This window comes from Cupressus sempervirens, chromosome 7 (genome assembly GCF_028749045.1).
Source record: "Cupressus sempervirens isolate cs-2001-9-10 chromosome 7, ASM2874904v1, whole genome shotgun sequence".
Classification (NCBI taxonomy): domain Eukaryota; kingdom Viridiplantae; phylum Streptophyta; class Pinopsida; order Cupressales; family Cupressaceae; genus Cupressus; species Cupressus sempervirens.
The window spans coordinates 346,733,989-346,757,118 of record NC_143124.1 but is presented as its reverse complement, the minus strand read 5'-3'; the positions used below and the strand labels follow the sequence as shown (position 1 = coordinate 346,757,118).

Sequence of the window (23,130 nt, the reverse complement as noted above, 5' to 3'; positions counted from 1 at the left end):
AAAATGTCTCTGATGTCAGTAGCATGCCAATCTTATGCATGCTTTAGCACAAGATCTACAGCCTATTGCAGCACCTTGGCCCTTTGCATGTTGGGGCCTTGATCTAGTTGGAACTATCACACCTCTCTCATTTGATGGACATACATGGATAATAATAGCTATAGACTATTTCACTAAATGTGTGGAAGTAGTCCTCCTAGTCTCAGCTACAGGAGTTCAGGTCTCTAAGTTCATCTTGTACCACATTATTTTCCACTTTGGCATCCCATCCACCATCTTCACCAACCACGGAGGTAACTTTGAAAATCTCAACATGAAAGAATTATACACTTCCCTCTGCATCCATCACCACTTTTCTAGCCCATGTTTCCCACAGGGTAACAGCCAAGCAAAGGATACTAATAAAACCCTCCTCAAAATCCTAAAGAAAGTTGTCAATGATTCCAGCTGCGATTGGCACCTACAAATAAATCTAGCCCTATGGCCCTGTCGAACCTCCTTCCATAAATCCATAGGAACAACTCCATTCTCCCTAGTCTATGGTGCTAAAGTAGTACTACCCATAGAGTTTGAACTTCCCTGCTTGTGCATATCTTTTTGAGGGCAAATATCAAATAAAGAATACAGAGTAGCTCAGCTCACCCAGCTAGATCTCCTAGATGAGAAGTGACAACACACCTATGATCACCCCATAGTCTATCAATCTTGTCTCAAAAGGAATTTTCACAAGAAGGTGCTTCCATGACACTTTTAGCCAAACAACATGGTCCTCAAAGAAAACATGAAAGTCCAAGCAGATCGAGAAAAGAAAGGTAAGTTTGAACCTACATGGCTTGGCCCTTATGTTGTCGCTGCTTCCTTTGGCTCTAAAGCCTATAAGCTATCTATACCGGAAGGAGAACTATTGAATGATCCTACTAACATCATTCATCTCAAGAAGTTCTATGCTTGAAGATCCTTGGTATACCTAGCTTTTGAAAAATATAAAAAAAATAGTAAAGAGAAATAAGCGTCCAATGGTGAAAACTTGACAATTCAAGCACCTTGGATAGGTACCTTGGTGAAAACTTGGTAATTTAGGTGCCTTGTGTACTAAGACTAATCCATTATCTATCACTATCCTATCCCTCACCCATCCACTCACCATCCCATAAAACACCTACTTGTTCCCTTAGTGTTCCAATCAAATATCCAACATCTAATGAAGCTTGTAAATACCTCTTGTACAGCTTGTAAATCTTGTACCAAAGCTTGTATCATACCTTGTAAATCTTGTATCATCCCTTGTGTCATAGCTTGTATATCCAAATCTTATCCAAAACTTGTACCATATTCCAGCTTGTAAATAATCTTGTATCCTAGTTTGTATCCTATCACATGCACAAAAAGAATCCCATTTTCTTTAAGGTTTTCACAAAACCATTAAATTATCCAACTATCCATCGAACACACTCTAAAACATTTCCATCTCACAAAACCAAAACATGAACAACCTTGTACATGAGTAACATATCTTGGTCTATCAGCTTGTACATCCTCTTTAGCTTAGTACCATTGTATCTATCCAGCTTTCATGTTAGTTCATCCTTGATCAGCATCATGCACACATTGCACAACCCTTGGTTAGCTATTCCAATGCATCTTTTAGCTAGATCTCCTGTCACCAAAGTGTTATCCTTCTTAGTTCAGCTTGCCAGACACATCACTCATCCAGATCCATTAGCTTAGGTGCTCTCCAATAGATTCTTGTAGAATATAGCTTTCCTCATGTCTAATCTTGGTCCCTTAGTACCTCATCCTACCCATCTCATTGGCAAATGGTTCTCTTTTGGATTTTTTCTTTCTTTTGATTTGGAATCTTCCCTTTGGGTCTGGAGGTATCTTTTCCAAGCAATCTTTTTGTTCCTTCCTTAAGGTTGCCACAATCTTCCATATCATGGTATACTACGAATGGGGCAATCTGAGCATAAGGTTTTGATCGGGTCTTTTGTCTATTTCTTTTTTGCTTGTGGGTTACTCAATGTTGGTTCCATACTGTTTCCTTTAGGTTTCATGTGTGATGTTGGGGCAATCTTTTCGTGTTTATTTCAAGTCAGTCCATTAGTCCTCTGGATGGTTGGTGACACGGTTTTGATGTTCTTGGTAACCTTGGCAATTAACCAACAGTCCTATAGCAAATCTAGTGCTCAACTACATGGTGGTACTTCTCTTTGAAGTATCCCCCTACTCAAAAAGCTTCAATAGATTCCCTTCATCTCCATTAGCCCCCATCCATATCCAACATCTATCTCTCCTACCTTAGCTTATGCATCAGTATCTCTTTGAATCAATCTTCACTTTTAGCTTTATAGATCAACAATCCTAGTCTTAGGGATCCACCCATCAAATCAATCCACCAAGCCTCATCTTTCGAGATCCACAATCCTAGTCCTAGGGATCTCTGACAGCCATCTTCCATTAATCTAACTCTTTGAAATCTCATTGCATCAACTTTATAATCCCCTCATCCATCTCCCTATCTTGGATTCCCTTTTATAGTCCTCCACTCCTTCATGCTCCACCTTCTCTAATGTCTTAAGCTTGCTTCCTCTTGTGCATCTGATTCTCCTTTATCATTCTCCCATAGTGAGAGTTTGAGCTAATTTAGCCCCTTCTCTTTGCCACTCTGAGTCTCCTTGCTTATCTCAGATTCTAGTATTTTTCAAGAAGCCGTCGAGCCTCATTTTCTCTCCCTACCACCTTCTTGAGGGGACATCTCATGATCTAGTCTCTCCTTCTTATCCAAGATTGGGGCAGCTTTGTTGCTAAAACATCTTTCTTGTGTCATTTATATCTAAACTTCTTTGAAATAGTGTTGTTTCAACACTATGTCAAAGAGGACAAAAATGTAGACACCTAAAAATCCTTTAGAAAATAAAGTATTTTTATTTTCTGAAAAGGTCCTTGATGACATCATCATTTATTAATTAATTAATTATTTAATTAATTTATTTTTATGCCATTAAATCCTTTTATCTTAATTAAAAATATTTAATCAAGGAATCCCTCCCAAAAATGTTTAAATCTTATTTAAACATTATTTTCTTATTTATTAATTATTTAATTAATAAATTGATCAAAAATTCCAAAATAAATAATTTATTTATTTTTGCCCAAAACTTGGCCAATTTCTTTAAGACCACTAACCTCTTCCAAAATCTTCTAATCCTTTTTTAATTTCGATTAAAGGCTAATCCCATCATTTCTTATCCCTAATCCAAACTCAAAATATTTAATTAAGATTAAATATTAATCTTCATGTTTATTAATTTTTTTTTAATAAATATCTCCTCAACCCAAACCCTTGAAATAAATAAAACTTTATTTATTTTCTAAAAACCCTTTTTTATCATCATCCTAGAAAGTTCTAGACTCTTATAGAAAGTCTTCATCCTCATCCAAAGCCTAGACTCTTCTATAAAATGTCAATCCTTATCTTTAATCCTAATCATAATCCCCTCTTAACCTTGTCACATTCCCTAAACATGGGTTAAGACTTGCTAACCCAAGCCAAAGTTAACAAATATCTCCTCCTTCACCCACCCTCATTTATTGCCATCCACTTGCCTATCCCTAAGCTAATCCTAAACCATCCCAATCCATCCTCTAATCATTTGCACAATCCTAAGCAAGCTTAAAACCTTCCTAATCCAACCCAAGTCAAAATTCCTCACCCTCCAACATAAATGACCTTCAAATATCTCTTACACTCTCCTTGAATGCTCTTACAAAGCACTTATGAAGGGTCTTTATGAAGATATTATCTCTTGAGCCTCCTTTGTTGACTCATCCTTGCCCTTTCCTCCATCCTCTCACTCTGGGACATGTGTCACTCCTTGATTAGCTATAAGGAAGCACAATCCATGTGCTCTCCTCTCATTCAATCTGAGCCCTCCATAAGCTTTCTCCTTTCCTTCCATCTTAGCCCTCTATCCCTCAAGCCTCTTGCCTATAAATTGGATCCTTCCCTTGCTTGTGGATTTGTGGTTGATGGCACTGAGCTCCAAGGACCTAGTGGAAATGATGGAATTGTGCTCTAAGCTGAGGTAAACAAGCTGGGGGTAATGAAAGGTTGATTACTTGGCCCCATGGGTGGCATCCCAGTTGTATATTACTGATGTTGGCCAAAGATCCTAGCATTGATTTTAGAGATGGATGGATTTGGAAGGCTGGGTTGGAGAGCAGTAGCAACAATAGTGAAGGGAGTGAATGATGAGGTGTTTTGGGTGAAGGGGGTTTGGGATGGAGGGGTGGTAGTTGGATTGGCTTGCAGAATGGAGATTTCAACTTGAGTGGAGGCTGGTATGTTTGGGTCTGTTGGATCGTATGAGGTGGGTTGAGGCTTTTCTTTTGGTATATACAAAGGATGATTTGGATCGTAAGAGCCTATGGGTGGTGGCAGCTGCCCAAACAGAGGGTGAGAAGGATCTAATAAAGGAGGAGGTCTTCCAAAATTGAAGGCTCCTATTTTGTCCCTCTGAAAGTTTTCCATGATTGTTTCTTTGTTCTTGTCTATAATGGCATTCACCAATACTGCATTTCCTAGTTGGTTCATGAAAGCTTCAATGTCAGTAGGTAATGGTATAGCATTCTCTGGGCTGAAGGATGGTTGAGTACTCAAGGGGAGCAATGCTGTATGATCCAAATGATAGGGCTCCATTTTTTCCTCCTTCTTCTTGGATAAGTGAGTGATGGGTGGCATGAAAATGTCTGAGGGATGAGGTGCAACAATGTTGATGGATGCAAAGGGGGAGGCTTTTCTATGCAAATGATTTCCTAGGCTGAGGCAAAGCTATATAAAAAACCTAAGGAAGACTAGGTTGGGGATTCTAACTTCAAAGATATGTTGCCAAAGCATGAAAGGTCTGCTTTCCTATGTGCAAGCTTGGTGGTGATTGTGTCAACTTAAGGATATACTAATGATCCCTTAGCAAAAATATGAGGTTGACCACTTGTGGATCCCAACCTTTAGCTCAAGGTGATGAGGGATGACAAGTGACAAGGCTAGATTGCCCTAGACAAATCTATGTCAAAGGGATAACCTTAGTGAGACTAGTGGATTTGCAAGATGATAGGAAAAGCAAGTTCTAGCAATGTGACAACAATTTTGAAGGCTTGGATGTGAAATTTTTTATTGTTGGCTAGATGGTTTGGTTCTAAGGCAAGGAACTAGATCAGATGGATGAGCTAAAATGCTTAAAGGGATAACCTAGAATGGCTAGCTTTCCTACAAAGATGACTCTAAAGTGAAACTTATGCAAGAAGGTGTGGAGAAACAAGGGGGCCTAATCATAGAAATCATGCCTAGTTGGTAAGACATAAGTAGGGTTAACTCCTGGATGTTTGCTAAATCTGATAGTGCGATCTAACTAGGCATCTTGAAGGGCTTCATCGGTAGCTTTGTCTTCTACTTTGTGGAGTTTGGTAATTCGAGGGCTTGGTGTTACTTTCTTTCTCTTGGCTGAAATTTCTTGGTATACCTGAGATGGCTTGAGTTTGGCTTTGTGAAACTTCTATTTAGGTTTGGGTTGTTCTGACATAAATTCCTGAATCTATTTGGCTTTGAGAGATCATGATTATTTTGCTCCAACTTTGTTCAACTTCTAAAATAGGTAGTGACTACACTAAGTGTGCCCTAAGCTAGGATTGACCGAGTTTGGCAAACATTCATTCAACAAGTAAAAGATCAAGCAATAGATAGGAACAACCAAATAGAATTATTGATTCTCAGAAGACAGTAACTATGTCGTGTAGTGTGTATATTCTACAAATGTTTTGATCAGTCACTTCAAACACATTAACATCCTAGATGGTTGTCTACAAGGCTAACAGTTGGTTTATCTAGGGAGACCTTGATATACCTAAGGTACGTGAGGCCCAAATTCGTAAATGAAACCAAAACAATGTCAAACAACCGAGAGGAGCGGTAACCCACTTCTCCTCTTTTACTTCTCAAGGGTATAAAGTTCCTTAAGGCTTAGCCCGAGTGACAAAATTTTGATCCCAAGAGAGGTGTCTGTGGATTCACCTCCTGATCTTTATACTTTTCCAGAACACTGGAGTTGAGGTCGTCCCAAGGGGTGATGAAATCCCCAAGCAGGCATCCTAAAAGCTAAGACAAGATTTTGGATCCTAATATTATGCACCCAAGATGGCCTCGAAAGATGAAAAGGGGAGAGAAGACTTGGATGATCGTGGGCTAAAAGACAAAGTTCTTTTCCAACTGACGCTTTAAGTTTTCTAATCTAGACCTTTTGAAAACACACGTGATTTAAGATGCAAAGGTTTAATTCTAATTTGAAATGCACCAACAAAAGAGAAGTGATCAAAGAATGAATACACCAAGAATATTTGGGGTCAACAAAAAGTAAACTCGCGCACTCGGAGGCCCTCCACATCAAGTATCGATTGATTTTATTTAAGGAATTCAAGATTGAGTGTGAGTTTGTTTTAAGCCTAAAACAAAGATGTGTGTAAATCTTGATTTCAAGCACGTTCTCGGAGGCCCTCCACGTAAGGATTTGTTCAATTTTTATGCCCAAATGAAGTGTTAGAGAGACTAATGTGCATTCAAAAAAATTTCTATCTTAGAAAAACCAATAAAAATTGAAGTGAGTGGAATTTAATTTTTGTGGAGCACTTAACACCTTCTTAGGTAGACCCATCCCCATATATGGTGCTGATATTGCAACCAATGGTTAGAATGATGGGTAATTAAAGAGGGTGAGTCCAACAACAAATTCACTCAAAGTGTCTTTATTTGTTTTTATAGCTTAGAAAGTTTCTAAAATGTGGATTATTTTCATGCCCCAAAAGATGATTATTTGATCTATGACATTCAATATTGGATTTGTTGTTTTAATCCTGCATTCATAAAAAAAAACAAAAAAAACTTGATTTTAATCTATGGCACTCAAGAGTGATTTTAGCAACATGCATTCAAAGAAAAGTGATTAAACATTCAAATTTTTTTCTTTGAGCATTCAAGATTTGAGATTTTGTGTGTTGTTTTAAGAACTTTGAAGTGCTTTGTTTTAACCTTAGATCATTCAAGATTATTTTGGACTCAAAAGTGAAAATGACTCTTTGGACTTTGGTTTTCATTCAAGATTTTGTGTTCTAGTTTGCATGTTTTAAGCCTAAAAAAATGATATTCCTAGATTGTTTTGATGCATGAAAAATCTAGGAAACATTCAAGATTTTGCAACAAGACATTTGTTTGGAACAAATAACAAAGCTTTTAGGACAATTTTGGCAACCATTTAGGACTCTTAGTTTTCATGAGATTTTTAAAAGAACTTTAAAATATTAGCAAATGAGGTTCATTTTATCCTTGATTGATGCTTTGAGTTTGATTTAGATTTTAGTGTGCACTTAGTGTAGATTTTGAACCTTTTGAAATGGAAACTTGAAGTTCTTTTTAAATTTCCAAAAATGAAGTGTTACTAACATTGCATGAATGCATCTAAAACCCTGATGTTGCAAGGATGAAAATGATTGGATTGGTTTAGTTTCACTTGTTAAAATATTTTTTTTCTTTTTTTTTGCAAATTTTTAGTTTTTAATGGATTTAAGTATGATTTGGGGGTTCATTTTAAGCACTTAAAAAAAAGTGTGTATGATTTTGCTTCCTTAAAAAAAAAAGGCCAAGATCCCTCAAGAAGAAGAATAAGTAGATGGAATAGAAGAAGAATATAGACAAGAAGAGGAAGAAAAATTCCAAGTGCTCCATCCACCTATAAGCTTGAAAAATCTGCAAACACTATGAGATAGACTATGAGTTCCTTTGTCTTTTTCATGCTCATGTGGACCTACAAAACCAATTTATACAATCCTAACAATCACAAAACAAGAAAAAATATCCAAAATTAGCAACTGACATACAAAACTTGAATAAAAAAGCTAATGAAGATGACCCATGTAGGGCCCCACGGGGCATGCCAAAATGTATATGCTACTTTAGTATGTTAGAAACACTAAATTAAAACAATCAAAAAGTATTTCCATACTAATTTAACATAACTTCATGAGAGACAAAGTGAAGTCCTCAAATGAGAATATGAGCCATGGATAGGCTCTCTCAATGAGGATGATCACTTGATCTAGAGGTGTGTCTAATAGCTAAGATGGCTTGATTATGTATGTATGCTCAAATGCTCAAATGAGCTTCAATGCAAAATTTTTGATAGATTTTGGTGAATGGATTTGATGTAAAAATGGCTTCTCAAAATGGCATTATGGCTTTACTTTCTAGATTGTGTTGTGTTTGCAAAGGGGAAGGATCCAATTTATAGGCAAGAGGCTTGAGGGATGGAGGGCTAAGATGGAAGGAAAGGAGAAAGCATATGGAGGGCTCAGATTGAACGAGAGGAGAGCACATGGATTGTACTTTCTTATAGCCAATTAGGGAGTGACACATGTCACAGGGTGAGAGGATGGAGGAAAGGGAAAGGATGAGTCAACAAAGGAGGCTCAAGCGATAATATCTTCATAAAGACCCTTCATAAGTGCTTTGTAAGAGCATTGAAGGAGAGTGTAAGAGATATTTGAGGGTCATTTATGTTGGAGGGTGAGGAATTTTGACTTGGGTTGGATTAGGAAGGTTTTAAGCTTGCTTAGGATTGTGCAAATGATTGGAGGATGGATTAGGATGGTTTAGGATTAGCTTAGGGATAGGCAAGTGGATGGCAATAAATGAGGGTGGGTGAAGGAGGAGATATTTGTTAACTTTGGCTTGGGTTAGCAAGTCTTAACCCATGTTTAGGGAATGTGACAAAGTTAGGAGGGGATTAGGATTAAGATTAAAGATAAGGATTGACATCTTCTAGAACAGTCTAGGCTTTGGATGAGGATGAAGACTTTCTAGAAGAGTTTAGAACTTCCTAGGATGAGGATAAAAAAAGGTTTTTTAGAAAATAAATAAAGTTTTATTTATTTCAAGGGTTTGAGTTGAGGAGATATTTATTAAAACATTTTTAATAAACATTAGGATTAATATTTAATCTTAATTAAATATTTTGAGTTGGGATTAGGGATAGCAAATGATGGGATTAGCCTTTAATTGAAATTAAAGAAGGATTAGAAGATTTTGGAAGAGGTTAGTGGTCTTAAGAAAATTGGCCAAGTTTTGGGCAAAAAATAAATAAATAATTTATTTTGGGATTTTTGGTCAATTAATTAATTAATTAATTACTAAATAAGGAAATAATGTTTAAATAAGATTTAAACATTTTTGGGAGGGATTCTTTAATTAAATATTTTTAATTAAGATAAAGGGATTTAATGGCATAAAAATAAATTAATTAAATAATTAATTAATTAATAAATGATGATGTCATCAGGGACTTTTTCAGAAAATAATAATACTTTATTTTCTAAAGAATTTTTAGGTGTTTACAGTTAGATGGTCGCAAATCGACGTTTCTCATTATGTCCATATGAGGAAATGATCGATCTTTAACTATAGTGACATAGCGACAAGGGACCCACCATATTTCTCTTTAGTGATGCATCAAGTGTCTTCCACATGATCGATCTTGAATCAACGATGATTGTTATCTCGCTATAGAAAGTTGCAAGTTGTTTACTCATAGCAACATATCGAGTATGGACCCACCACTTCTTCAAGGTACTCTGTGTAGTTTCTCCATCTTTGATTTGGTCTCAGATCAATGACCATCGCTATCTCGCCATGAAGAGTTGCTTAGAGGATATGTATAGTGAGATAGTGATTCAACAACACATGTCCTTGCAAGCCCAGGGAGATAACGCTACAATTGGCATTAATAGTTAGAGGCTAGTAGTTGGGAGACTGCCACAGTCACGGTTTTGAGGAGGTGGTGCAGTTAGTTATTGAAATATGGTCAACTGTGGGGAGACTTTGCGAGGTGGAAAAATGAAATGAAGTCATTGGTCCACATGGCTCATCTTGACAACAGAATTTAGTTGACTATTTGACCTTGCTGATTCATGAGTTAGAAATGAGGGAAATCAGATTTCATTGCATTTATGTTTGTGCTGAGGTTAGATTTTCCCTAGATCTGCATGATTATTCTCTATAGGACTTAATGGCAGTGGTTGTAGAGTAATTTCAGTTGGGAAATATCTTAATTATGCCTGAGCTATAAAAGCAATTTTTGTACATTTTGTTAAGGTCAACTTTTTGCTGACTTCTCTGATATTGCTCTGCAATTTCATGTGTAAATTCCCTTTGCCTCTGAACTGTATGACATTTTTCCTTATCCCCTTCAACCATTGATGTAAAGTGCAAGAACTATTTTCCTCTCATTGGTATATTGTAGAGATCTGCAATCTTCCATGACTGTATCTCTTTTGGCCTATGAATGGTATACAAGTGAACCCTCTCTTTCCTTGTGTCATTCATTTGGGTTTTCTAATCTATATGTGATTGTTAGATTAAAGCAAGTCTGGATGTGTATATTTTTTGGTGTCATGATGGTTCAATAGTGCATGTATGGGTAGAGATTAGTTTGAACACTCTATTTTGGTGCATTACCTCCTTAGGTTAGAGTAGGTAGATTTTATTTCATTCATTCCTTCTCCCTTTTCCTCCCTAAGAGTAGTTAGGTGCACCCTGATAGTAAAGGAAGCTGGCCTTCTCTGGAGACTCAACCTCATAGTTCAAGTCCCATAACTTGGAGGTTGTTTCCATGTTTTAGAAGGTTTACCTTAGGTAAAAACTTTGGACGTGGGTGCAAAATTTTGTGAAAACAATACCTATTATCCTATTATGAATTTATTCTACTATATATGTCGAAAAATCAAAATTTGAGCTCATGACATATTGTAGTGTTAAAGCCATGATAAAAACAATAGATCCATGAATGTGATCCTATTCATCCATTCGGGTATAGATAGATTTACCGAAAAGGGCGGGGTTTAGCAGTTGTAAAGCGACTCCAATAAAGAATTCTACTGCCGGATTTTGAAGCCAAGGGTGTTTCCGAAACAAAGCTCTTTGAAAAATAACAAAAAATAAAACGGGGTAAAGCATGGTTGCCATCAAATGGGGTTTCCAAATACTCGCATAAATAGGCGCTACGTATATGGATGAGAAGACCACCAGTTGTGCCACAAAAGAACCACTAAGAATCAAATTCCCTGCAGGAACAATTTTTCTGTTGTCGATGACTTTGTTTTGAATTAACAAAGATTGAATAAAATACATCTGGGCCGGGCCAATTGGCAATGTTGCTAAAAAACCATAATAAACTCCAAATAATAGAACCGGAGTGGATCTTTCAACCCACGGTATGATGTAATTAAGCATAGTCAATTATGATATTTTACCAGATCGCGAATGGAACATAAGAAAAGACTCTATAAACCAATTCAATTGTATTTGATTTATGAAATCGAATTTATCTTCAAGATCTCCCTCATCCTGTGATCAAAATAAAGAACAATTAGCATTAAACGATGATTTCCAATTCAAAAAATTTGTTCTTAAAATAACAGACCAATTTACTCTATCAATAACTAAGCCTAATCTCTATTACCCTAATGATGAAATTGACCTAGATATCGATGATCGTGTGAACGAATTACATTTATTCAACCAGACTCTATTGAAGTCCTTCAATTACTTCTTCAATTCCAGAGATGAATTAACGCATGATTCTTTCCTTCGGGTACTCAATATTTTTGAAAAAAAGAAAACATCAGAAGATGATAACACTAAACAACTAATATTTAATAAAATATTGAGTAGATACAAGATTCAAGCTAACGAGCATGTTGAAATTGAAAAAGCATTTATGAGATTCGATTTCTTGAAGAACGTATTGGCACCTGTTGTATCAAAATCTGATTTGAATGAATATTTCTTAAAAGATTTTGTATTAAAGGATTTAGAATCGTTCCAGAAGTATTATTTTTTGGAATACCATAAATACTATATGGAATTACAAAGATACTCTTTGGAATTACAGAAAGTATTGAATAAGAATAAATACTCTTTGGAATTACAGAAAGTATTGAATAAGAATAAATACTCTTTGGAATTACAGAAAGTATTGAATACGAATAAATACTATTTGAAATTACAAAAATACTCTTTGGAATTACAGAGAGTATTGAATACGAATAAATACTATTTGAAATTACAAAAATACTCTTTGGAATTACAGAAAGTATTGAATAAATACTATTTAGAATTAGATAAGGCATTCCATAAATACTCTTTGGTATTTCATGAATACTATTTGGAATTACAGAAAGTATTGAATAAATACTATTTAGAATTAGATAAGGCATTCCATAAATACTCTTTGGTATTTCATGAATACTATTTGGAATTACAGAAAGTATTGAATAAATACTATTTAGAATTAGATAAGGCATTCCATAAATACTCTTTGGTATTTCATGAATACTATTTGGAATTATAGAAAGTATTGAATAAATACTATTTAGAATTAGATAAGGCATTCCATAAATACTCTTTGGTATTTCATGAATACTATTTGGAATTATTGACTAAATACTCTTTGGTATTCCATAAATACTCTTTGGAGTTACAGAAAGTAGTGAATAAGAATAAATTGGAATCACAAAAAGTATTGGATGAATACTATTTGGAATTACATAATTATTTTGGATATTTCTATGTGGAATTCCATAAATACTATATGGAATTACAAAGAGACTATTTAGAATTACAGAAAGTATTGAATAAGAATAAATACTATTTGGAATTCATCTATTTTCTCAAAACATTAAGTCGCAATTTGAATAATGTAACGCAAGATGCAATTAACCAGCATTCATCAAGTTGGATAATGTGTCAGAAAGAATGTTTGGATCGCCCTATTTTTCGACCTGTTCAGATTAGAAATCCAAATTTTTTAAACACTTTTGTATTATCCAAAAAGATCGAATACTTTCAACAAAGATTAGAATATCTCTTGTCCATTTCCAAACAAAACAATTTTAAAAAGAGAGTGTTAGATCCAATTGAATTATCGACTATTCAACATTGGGGTTGGTTTGGGGATCCCAATCAATTTAATTATACTGGAATTAATAAGTTTATCTCGGAGAATATGAATCGTTCGAAGATTCTCTGGGCCAAGATTAATGAAAATGTTTGGGACAAGCTTAATGAAAATGGCACAAAATCTAAATCAATTCCTAATCTTGAATCCAAACAAACATTAAATGAGAAAAAACCGATAATTGAATTTATTATTGACGTCTTTGATAATGGAAAAAATTACATGGAATTATTGGAACTATTTAATAATGCTGTCTTAGTCAAAAACCGGAAACAAGGGCGTTCTAGTGCGTTGTATATTCTTATCTAAGATTTGTATCATTTTATGATGATGCCATGTCAATTGCTAAAAACATGTAAAGTATATGGCTAACCCAATAACGAACGTTTTCTAAGGGGACTAGAGCAGGCTAAAACAATAAGGATAATATATGTCTAAGGTTTAATATTTAATTCATTTTATAAGTTTTCCCTTACTTAGTGTGTGTTAACATAAAATTGGAAATGTCTTGACTTTTTTGGAGCAGACTCAATTCAAATAGCATTGATTTAAAACACCTTTTCCTTTTTTATACTCTGTTTTAAACCTAAGGACCTAATCATATAGATATAGAAAATACAAGATTTCTAATCATAGCAAAAGAAAGGAAACGGATACTCAATTGAGAATGAGTAAACATAATTCTATGCATAAGAATGAATATCTTCTATATATGCAAATAGAATCATGTGGAAAGCCGTATCCGACGAAAGTCGTATGTACGGTTTGGAGGGAGATCTTTGATACCTTTAGAGATCTACCCTACAATATGGAGTTAAAAAGCCGAAATAAGTAATGATTAGTCTTTATGAAATAAATTTATGAACCTTTTTCACACTCATGTCACGCCAAAGTACTGTAGAAAATAAAATTGATAAATTTGATCCGATCTATCATAATCGATTAGTTAGATAAACAAGAATACGTGAAATACCTTACATATCATCTCCGATAAATAAAGCAAAATAGAGTTTTACCTTAGGATAAACTAGATATGGGGATGGCGACATAGCCAAGTGGTAAGGCAGGGGACTGCAAATCCTCGATCCCCAGTTCAAATCTGGGTGTCGCCTTGGTAGTCTAAACAAATACAAAAGTCTCTATTTGTATCCATGTCTTTTGGAGACAACTTGTGTAGCTTCAGGTGCTATTGCTAATATAGCAAATAAAATTGAATTTTATCGTTAATGTCTGATCTGATAGGTAGTTTATAGTAATTAGTTACAATAAAAAATTTTGAGAAGCCTCTACTATCGACTCATCCTTTTAGAATAGGAAGGTAGAAGATTCCCACTTTGCACTATTTTGAATAGTTCCATTATCATCAAGAATCAATAATGATATTATTATTTGTTTTTTTTTTTTTACTTTTTTTTAAGTTTTTAAAAAGAGAGGGATTCGTATGGATATAGTCGGTATCGCTTGGGCTGCTCTAATGGTAGTTTTTACTTTTTCTCTTTCACTCGTAGTATGGGGTAGAAGTGGAATTTAATAGAATTTGAATAGTCCTTCTGTGTTTAATCGTTCTGTTAAAAACAAATAAACAATGATTATTACGATGATTAAATCATTACTATCATTAATTATTTATTTATCTATCATTAGATTAAATTATCAACGAGATGATTTATAATATCAAATTGATCATGTTAGAAATAAAATTCTACTTCATATTTAGAAAATATGAAGTAGAGTTTTATATAGCGAACCATACTATTTTTCACTATACATCTGTTAAAGCATATGGAGCATTATTGCTCTGTCTTTTCCATATCAATTTTTTGCCTTTACGATATACAATTTTGTATATTACTATGGAATAGTAAACAATGCGTATTCGTATTATCAATATTTCTAAAAAATATTATTCAAATCAAAATAACACCTATGTTTTTATTTACATCAATTTTTCCAGAGATATGTAAGAAATTATGTCTAGTTCCCACGAGACAAATTAGAATTTAGATCTACTTATCCAAAATCTGTATATAAGTGGTATAAACGAATTTTTTTTTGTAACTACTTCTTCTCAAAAAAATCTACTGACCGCTATAACTTTTTTATAGTGACGATTTAGACTAATTCTAGATTCTAAGTAATCACTCTAGTTCACTTTGAGGCTTCGTTTGCACGTAAATGACGATTAGAAAAGCAGTGGGCACTGCAATGAATAATAGAATAGCAATAAATGCAAGGTTATTTACTTCCATGATTGATTTTCGCTTCGTTTTAAAATAACTCGAGATTTGATCTCATACAGTATCTCTTTTTTTTGTAAAAAAAAAATTTCATTAATGTTTGTCTCAATCAAATATTTCTTTTTTATGTTAATGTCTATTATATATTAGAACAGGATCTATCTATATAGAGATAGATGGTTTTGATAATAGTCAAAAACCAAAAAGGGTCTAGTAAAAAATTGATGAGCAAACAAAAATATGAGAGATGAACGCAGAGCGTAAATCTATACACGGTATTCTTCCTAACATAGATCTATCTTACTACGACAGTAATGGTTTCAATCCCCTTTTGTCGTGCAAATTTTTCAGTATTTCTTTCCACCTTTTCTCTGGCAAAACGAGGAATTTTACTTAATTCTAGTCGACTTTCAGGATTCCAAATTAGGCCTATATCCGTAGATATAGATTTGGATATTATTTCTTTAGTATCATGACCACCAAAAATCTCTAGAAGATGGTCCTCCATACCCAGAGCAAATGAGTTATAAATTAAATCAGCTATTTGATTAGTACCTTCGTAACCTAAAAAAGGTCGGTATCCCAAAGGAAAGTTTTGTATATGAACTGGTGCAGAAATAACTCCACACGGAATATCAAGACGTTTACCAATATGACATTCCATTTGAGTACCAAATATTGCAGATGGTTCCGTGTGAGCGATCATATCTCCTACCTCAGCATGATCATCTGTGATCAGTATTTCATCGCAGAAACCTTGAATTTGCTCTTTGAACCATTCCGCATCGTGTTTGCAATAAGTACCTGCACAACTGACACGAATCCCCATTTCTCGAACAAGTATCTTAGTGATTGAAGCAGCATGAGTTGTATCACCAAAAACAACTATTTCTTTACCCGTCAAATTCTGACAATCAATAGATCTTGAAAACCAAGCAGCTTGGGAAACAAATCGAGTTTGTCCGTCGATATAAGGTTCATAATCCACTCTTTTATTCGATGAACTAAGAGTCAACGTATTCACATTTTTTTGAATCTGGCGGATCCACTCCGCCATATCTACAGCTCCCATGGGAGCTATAGATATGTAAGGCATCCCATATTCTTTATTTAAATATACCGCTGTCATTAATCCCACTTCACGATAAGGAATTAAATTGAACCAAGCTTTTGGTAATTTTTTAAGATCTTCTACAGATCCTCCTTCAGGAATTATTTGATTAATTTCAATATCCAGATCTCGTAATAAACGTCTTAATTCACGACAATCGTGTTGATTATGAAAACCCAATGTAAAAATTCCAATTATATTGACAGAAGGCACATTTGTGAGAAATTGATCCCATTTTTCTTGTCTATGACATCTATCTAAATAATATCGAACCACCTGTTCTAAAGTTCTATCCGCTGCTTGAATTTCATTTACTTGATAATGATCAACATCTGCAAAAATGACGTCGGAATCAGAAATTATGGATGCTCTATTCACAAAGTTCTGTAAATCTTCTTGCAAAATACTAGAGGTACATGTAGGTGTCAATATAATAAGATCAGGGTGTTCCTCTTTATCTTTCCGGAGAATATTATCCACAACTCTTTCTTGAGATCCACGTGCTAGTACGTGACGATCTACTATGCTAGCAGTTGCGGCAGTAAAATCTCTTTCACGTTCTAACATAGAACGCATGACATTGAAATAATCATCTCCTAGAGGAGCGTGCATAATGGCATGCACATTTTTGAAAGAACTAGCTACTCGTAGGGTTCCCATATGAGCAGGACCAGCATACATCCAATAGGCTAATTTCACTTTATCTCTATCTCAATTTGATCTGTATTCCAATTCTACACCGCAAAAATATCCCTTTCTCTATTTAGAATCTTATCGAAATCATCTTTTCCTTCTATAAGTCTTTTTTTTTTTCAATTCAATAATACTGTTCCACCTGGGACGGAAGGATTCGAACCTTCGAAATAACAGGACCAAAACCTGCTGCCTTACCGCTTGGCCACGCCCCATTATTGTTTTATAATAATCCATTAAGATAAATTGACGCAATGTTTTGAATCTGAATTGCATTATTATAATTCGATTCGTTATGCAATTATGCATAACCGGAGGGGCATAGATTCTGGAGTTAATCAGATATCTAACTATAGGGGAACCTAAAAAGAAACAAGAATATACATTCATTGGTCATTCCCTATCAGAATAGGTAAAATATTGTATAAATAAATGATCCCTTCCAACTCGAAAACTAAAAGTCTAATCTTGTCGAACAATTCGATTGATTGGCCAAATACTTTTAGATCTTTACATTATTCATCGGAGAATCAAAATGTCAGTTATCCTCAACTTCCATATTTGTCTAGACGATGCCGCTTTTCATTTGAATAATCCCTTTTTTTCCAAATTGCCTGAAGCTTATGCAATTTTTGATCCAATTGTTAATGTAATGCCCATTATCCCTCTGTTCTTTTTTTTATTAGCCTTTGCTTGGCAAGCTGCCGTAAGTTTTCGATAACGATAATCTAAGTTTTTATTCATTTTTGTTTGTATCACTTGATATGGAAAAAACATCTTTTTTTTCTATCATTTTATGATTAGTTAGTTGTTACAATTTAACTATTTCTAATTGGATCATTTTCATTAACTAAATTGATGTAACAGTCTTTTTCCTCGTTCTGATGTTTATTTTGTGATACATCTATTCTCAACAGATCAAAATAACTTGAGTCAATATCAATGGCATCACAGTTGCAGTTTGGGTGATTAGCTAGTGATTAGAATATGTTATTAGAAGATAACATATCTTTCAATATTCTATTTAAAAAACGAGTAAAGATGATAATTTATCTATTCCAAATTTTCTTCTATTTTAGACATAGACTGTACTTGTTTCTATTGTTTTGTTGATTGTGATAATCTTAAACAAGTTTAGGGTAGTTTAATTAGTATTCGAATTCCTATTTATCCTGTTGAATTCTGAGCAAAGAAGAAAAGAGAAACAGAATAGATTCAATTTTGAATCTTCTTTTTTTCTTTGCTCACCCAATGCCAATAGCCAATATATGATACAAAAATTGATGATCTATTCCGTTTTCTAATAAGAATAATTTTGGAGATTACATAATGCTTACTCTTAAGCTGTTCGTTTACACAGTAGTGATATTTTTTGTTTCTCTCTTTATCTTTGGATTCCTATCAAACGATCCAGGATGAAATCCTGGGCATAAAGAATAGAAAAAAAGATTAGAAAGTAGATTTTGTCAAAATCCCTTAATAGGTTTTGAGGAGTAATCTCAGACTGAACGGAGAGAGAGGGATTCGAACCCTCAGTACAAAATAGTTTGTACAACGGATTAGCAATCCACCGCTTTAGTCCGCTCAGCCATCTCTCCTAGATGGCAGATCTAAAATGAATATAGCATTTCACTAAATAAAGAATTGAGATTCCAAGTCAATTTGAGGTACTATGTAGATTAGCTATTAATCCTTACCTATTCTTTTTCATAATAAAAAAAATATGATTGAAGTTTTGTTATCCGGAATTGTGTTAGGTCTAATTCCTATAACTTTGGCTGGATTATTTGTAACTGCATATTTACAGTACCGACGCGGCGATAAATTGGATATTTGATTTAGAACCATATTATGAATGGGTCTCCTACTGATTCTGAGGGATCAGATTCCATTAGCTTTTTCAGTCTAAGTGACAAGAAGATCGATCAGAAAAAAGAAAAAAAAACACAGGATCACGCTCTGTAGGATTTGAACCTACGACATCAGGTTTTGGAGACCTGCGTTCTACCGAACTGAACTAAGAGCGCTTTTTCTTCTTTTTTTTTTTTCTTGAAAGAAAAGATTATTTCGATGTTTCATTGAATTAAATAACTATCACTCGACTTTTTACTTTTTTTATGGAAGATTTAGCATAAAAAAAGGGTAGGGATGACAGGATTTGAACCTGCGACATTTTGTACCCAAAACAAACGCGCTACCAAGATGCGCTACATCCCTTTTAATCGTGAGTATTTTTTATTCAATATTTTATATTAAAAATATTGAATTTTGTTTTCCACATTTATCTACCTTCGCACGTGAATAGACTGTATATACGGAAGATATAATGTAAAAGATGTCTATTTATTGACAGTACTTGATTACTTACTATTACATAGTTATTACTATCATTCATATCATATTGTAAAAAAAAAAAATAATTTGTACCAAATACAAATATCTGTTTGCAGATAGTCGTAAACTACGGGTGTAGTTGACCATATGATATATCTATCATTCTTGAGAAGGAGAACTTACGAACAATGCAAGATATAAAAACATATCTTTCCACAGCGCCTGTGTTAGCTACTTTATGCTTGGTATTTTTATCCAGTTTATTAATTGAGATAAATCGTTTTTTCCCAGATGCTCTGACTTTTCCCTTTTTTTGACTTTCATTTTTTTTGCTTTCCTGCGAACCCAAAATAAAAAAATGATGTTAGATTCATTTCCTTTTCTTATTGGATAAAGAAAATTTTAGAAGGTGAGGGTGAAGTTAGGATTAAGATAAAAGTAAAAATATAGATCCAAAAGTTCCTCAAATAGTAAACTACTTGAAAATCTTAATTAAAGATTTTATTACGAGAATGAATTAAGTAATAAAATCTTTAATCATTTTTAAGACAACTTCTATCCCTTTCTCTTTCTTCTCTTTTTTTTTTCCAAATTGAAAAGAAGTACATATAATACCAAAAGTAAGTTATATGGCCAAGGGTGGAAATGTAAGAATAACGATTACTTTAGAATGTACTAGTTGTACCCAAGACAGTGTTGAAAAAAAATCAACGGGTATTTCCAGATATACGACTCGAAAAAATCGCCGCAATACTCCTAATCGATTGGAATTAAAAAAATTTTGTCCTTCTTGTTACAAGCATACCATTCATGGAGAAATCAAAAAATAGATTGAATCTAACATTTCTGCCCAGAAATAGAAATATATATTGAAGATATTGATTTCTTTATAGCTAAAGCCTATCTGTTCTTATTTATTTCTATCACGGCAAGATGGACCTTGCCTAGGATAAGAATGGACCAATTATTGGATCTTGGGTGGAAATTTCTTTTACCTATTGCTTTGGGTAATTTTTTACTAACAGCCTCTTTCCAACTTATTTTATTATAACTAACTCTCTTTTCTTCGTGAAGAGGGTCTTATCAATTTTGCAATATATCCAAATTTGATAGATCAAATCTATGAAGAGAAAGAAATTTCTATGATTATTCGAGGAGATTTTACACATGTTCTCCATGGTAACTGGGTTTATGAATTATAGTGAACAAGCAATACAGGCTGCGAGATACATTGGGCAAGGTTTTATGGTTACCTTATATCACATGAATCGTTTACCTATTACTATTCAATATCCCTATGAAAAATGGATCCCATCAGAACGATTTCGCGGGAGGATCCACTTTGAATTTGATAAATGTATTGCTTGTGAAGTATGCGTCCGTGTATGCCCGATCAATCTACCTGTTGTGGATTGGAAAGTCGGAATAGATATGGGGAAAAAATGATTGGAAAATTATAGTATTGATTTTGGAATTTGTATCTTTTGTGGAAATTGTGTCGAATATTGCCCCACCAATTGTCTAGCGATGACTGAAGAATATGGACTTTCGACCTATGATCGCCATGAATTAAATTATGATCACATTGCTTTAGGACATTTACCAATATCCGTTGTTGAAGATTTAACAATTCAAACAATTCCGAGCTAAGCATATTAACTTAATATGTCTGAAGAAACTATGGACAAATTTTATGATTAAATCATTTCTACGATTATTCAGATTGAGCTCCGATTAAAGAATATCTAATAAACAAAATATTTCTAATTTTTGACAAATCAGGAATAAATAATTCTATTGACATCCCATTAATAATGTCAGATGTATGATTGATCGGAATCAATTATTGAGCTATAGATTAATTAATCAGTGCCCATATCAAATGAAATTACAAATCCAGTATAGCATATAGGTAAATGGGCTCACTTTTTATTTAGTGAATGGGAGGAAATAAATAATATTCAAAGTTATTGTACACATAATGAATCGACCTGAATCTATATCTGATATTCTTTTGTTGGCTCCTCTAACGCTAAGTCTTCTATTAGGAGGTATAGGAGTAGTATTACTTACTAATATAATTTATTCCGCTCTTTCATTGGGGTTAGTTCTAATTTGTATATCTTTTTTCTATATTATACTGAACGCGGATTTCGTAGCTGTTGCACAAATCCTGATCTACATAGGAGCTGTTAATATTTTGATTCTATTTGCTGTGATGTTGATAAATAATCCAAAATATCCCAATTATGCCGCTCCCTGGACTATCGGAGATAGCGTTACTTCAATAGTTTGTACGAGTCTTTTTTCTTTACTAATTACTATTATCTTGAACATATCATGGTTCAGAATATCTCTGACTCAAAAATCAGATCAAATGTTAGAACGAGATTTAACAAACAATATTCAACGTATTGGGGCTCATTTATCTACTGATTTTTTACTTTCTAGACCCTTTTATGGGTTCTACCCAGAGCCATTTGGATCGACGATTCATAACAAATTACGTCCTATTTAATTTGAGGGATTGAACAAATTTTGACTCCCATCCAGAAGTCACTCTCATAAATTGGCTATATTCATAAACTAGCCATATACATATAAGCATTTCACAAAAATAAGAAATCTTTCTATTCAAATGTATTATATAAGCATATTTTGAAGTAGAAGTAAGAAATTCACACACGGGTCTAATATATCTCATACATATGATACCATATACATTATATATTTTTGTTATTTATCATATATGAATTATTGATCATATATGAATAGATCTATAATAATAATAAATCAAATATCATATACCTAGATTGATCATATTCATAAAATTTCGTCATTTTGAATATAAAAGTAAAGAAAAAGCATTGTAACTGCTGGAAGAAACAAGCCCACCAAAGGTACTAAGAGAGAGGGGAAGTTGTTGATTATCATATCAAAAGTATATTAAGTATTTTTTTTATCTATTACAAAAATATATTATAAGATCAAATGAGTAATAGAACCAAATAAGCGGACGTGCCTTTCTTCGTAAAATACCTACTTTTGTAAAGTAATTTATTACTTATACTTTGTAAGATATAAAACAAATGGGACCAATTACCACATTGTATATTGGTAGCTATAAATGATCAAAATAGATCCGCTTCTCAATTCTATTTTTTAAAACTCTTTTTTTTATTAAATAGATAGATTTTTATTAAATAGATAGATGTGTCAGAAAGAATGTTTGGATCGCCCTATTTTTCGACCTGTTCAGATTAGAAATCCAAATTTTTTAAACACTTTTGTATTATCCAAAAAGATCGAATACTTTCAACAAAGATTAGAATATCTCTTGTCCATTTCCAAACAAAACAATTTTAAAAAGAGAGTGTTAGATCCAATTGAATTATCGACTATTCAACATTGGGGTTGGTTTGGGGATCCCAATGAATTTAATTATACTGGAATTAATAAGTTTATCTCGGAGAATATGAATCGTTTGAAGATTCTCTGGGCCAAGATTAATGAAAATGTTTGGGACAAGCTTAATGAAAATGGCACAAAATCTAAATCAATTCCTAATCTTGAATCCAAACAAACATTAAATGAGAAAAAACCGATAATTGAATTTATTATTGACGTCTTTGATAATGGAAAAAATTACATGGAATTATTGGAACTATTTAATAATGCGGGTCTTTCGGAAATATTTGAT

General features: G+C 33.7%; 4 non-coding genes across 4 annotated transcripts; 1 reads left to right on the top strand and 3 right to left on the bottom strand.

Annotated features, from left to right (window-relative positions):
• The first annotated feature begins 14,096 nt into the window (after window positions 1-14,096).
• Window positions 14,097-14,167, top strand: TRNAC-GCA (transfer RNA cysteine (anticodon GCA)). The gene has a single exon. It is a non-coding gene; the product is annotated as a tRNA-Cys (tRNA).
• A 3,071-nt stretch (window positions 14,168-17,238) lies between these two features.
• On the bottom strand, window positions 17,239-17,311 carry TRNAQ-UUG (transfer RNA glutamine (anticodon UUG)). The gene has a single exon. It is a non-coding gene; the product is annotated as a tRNA-Gln (tRNA).
• Window positions 17,312-18,605: 1,294 nt separating this feature from the next.
• Window positions 18,606-18,694, bottom strand: TRNAS-GCU (transfer RNA serine (anticodon GCU)). Its single transcript has one exon. It is a non-coding gene; the product is annotated as a tRNA-Ser (tRNA).
• A 355-nt stretch (window positions 18,695-19,049) lies between these two features.
• On the bottom strand, window positions 19,050-19,123 carry TRNAW-CCA (transfer RNA tryptophan (anticodon CCA)). Its single transcript has one exon. It is a non-coding gene; the product is annotated as a tRNA-Trp (tRNA).
• Between the last annotated feature and the right edge of the window lie 4,007 nt (window positions 19,124-23,130).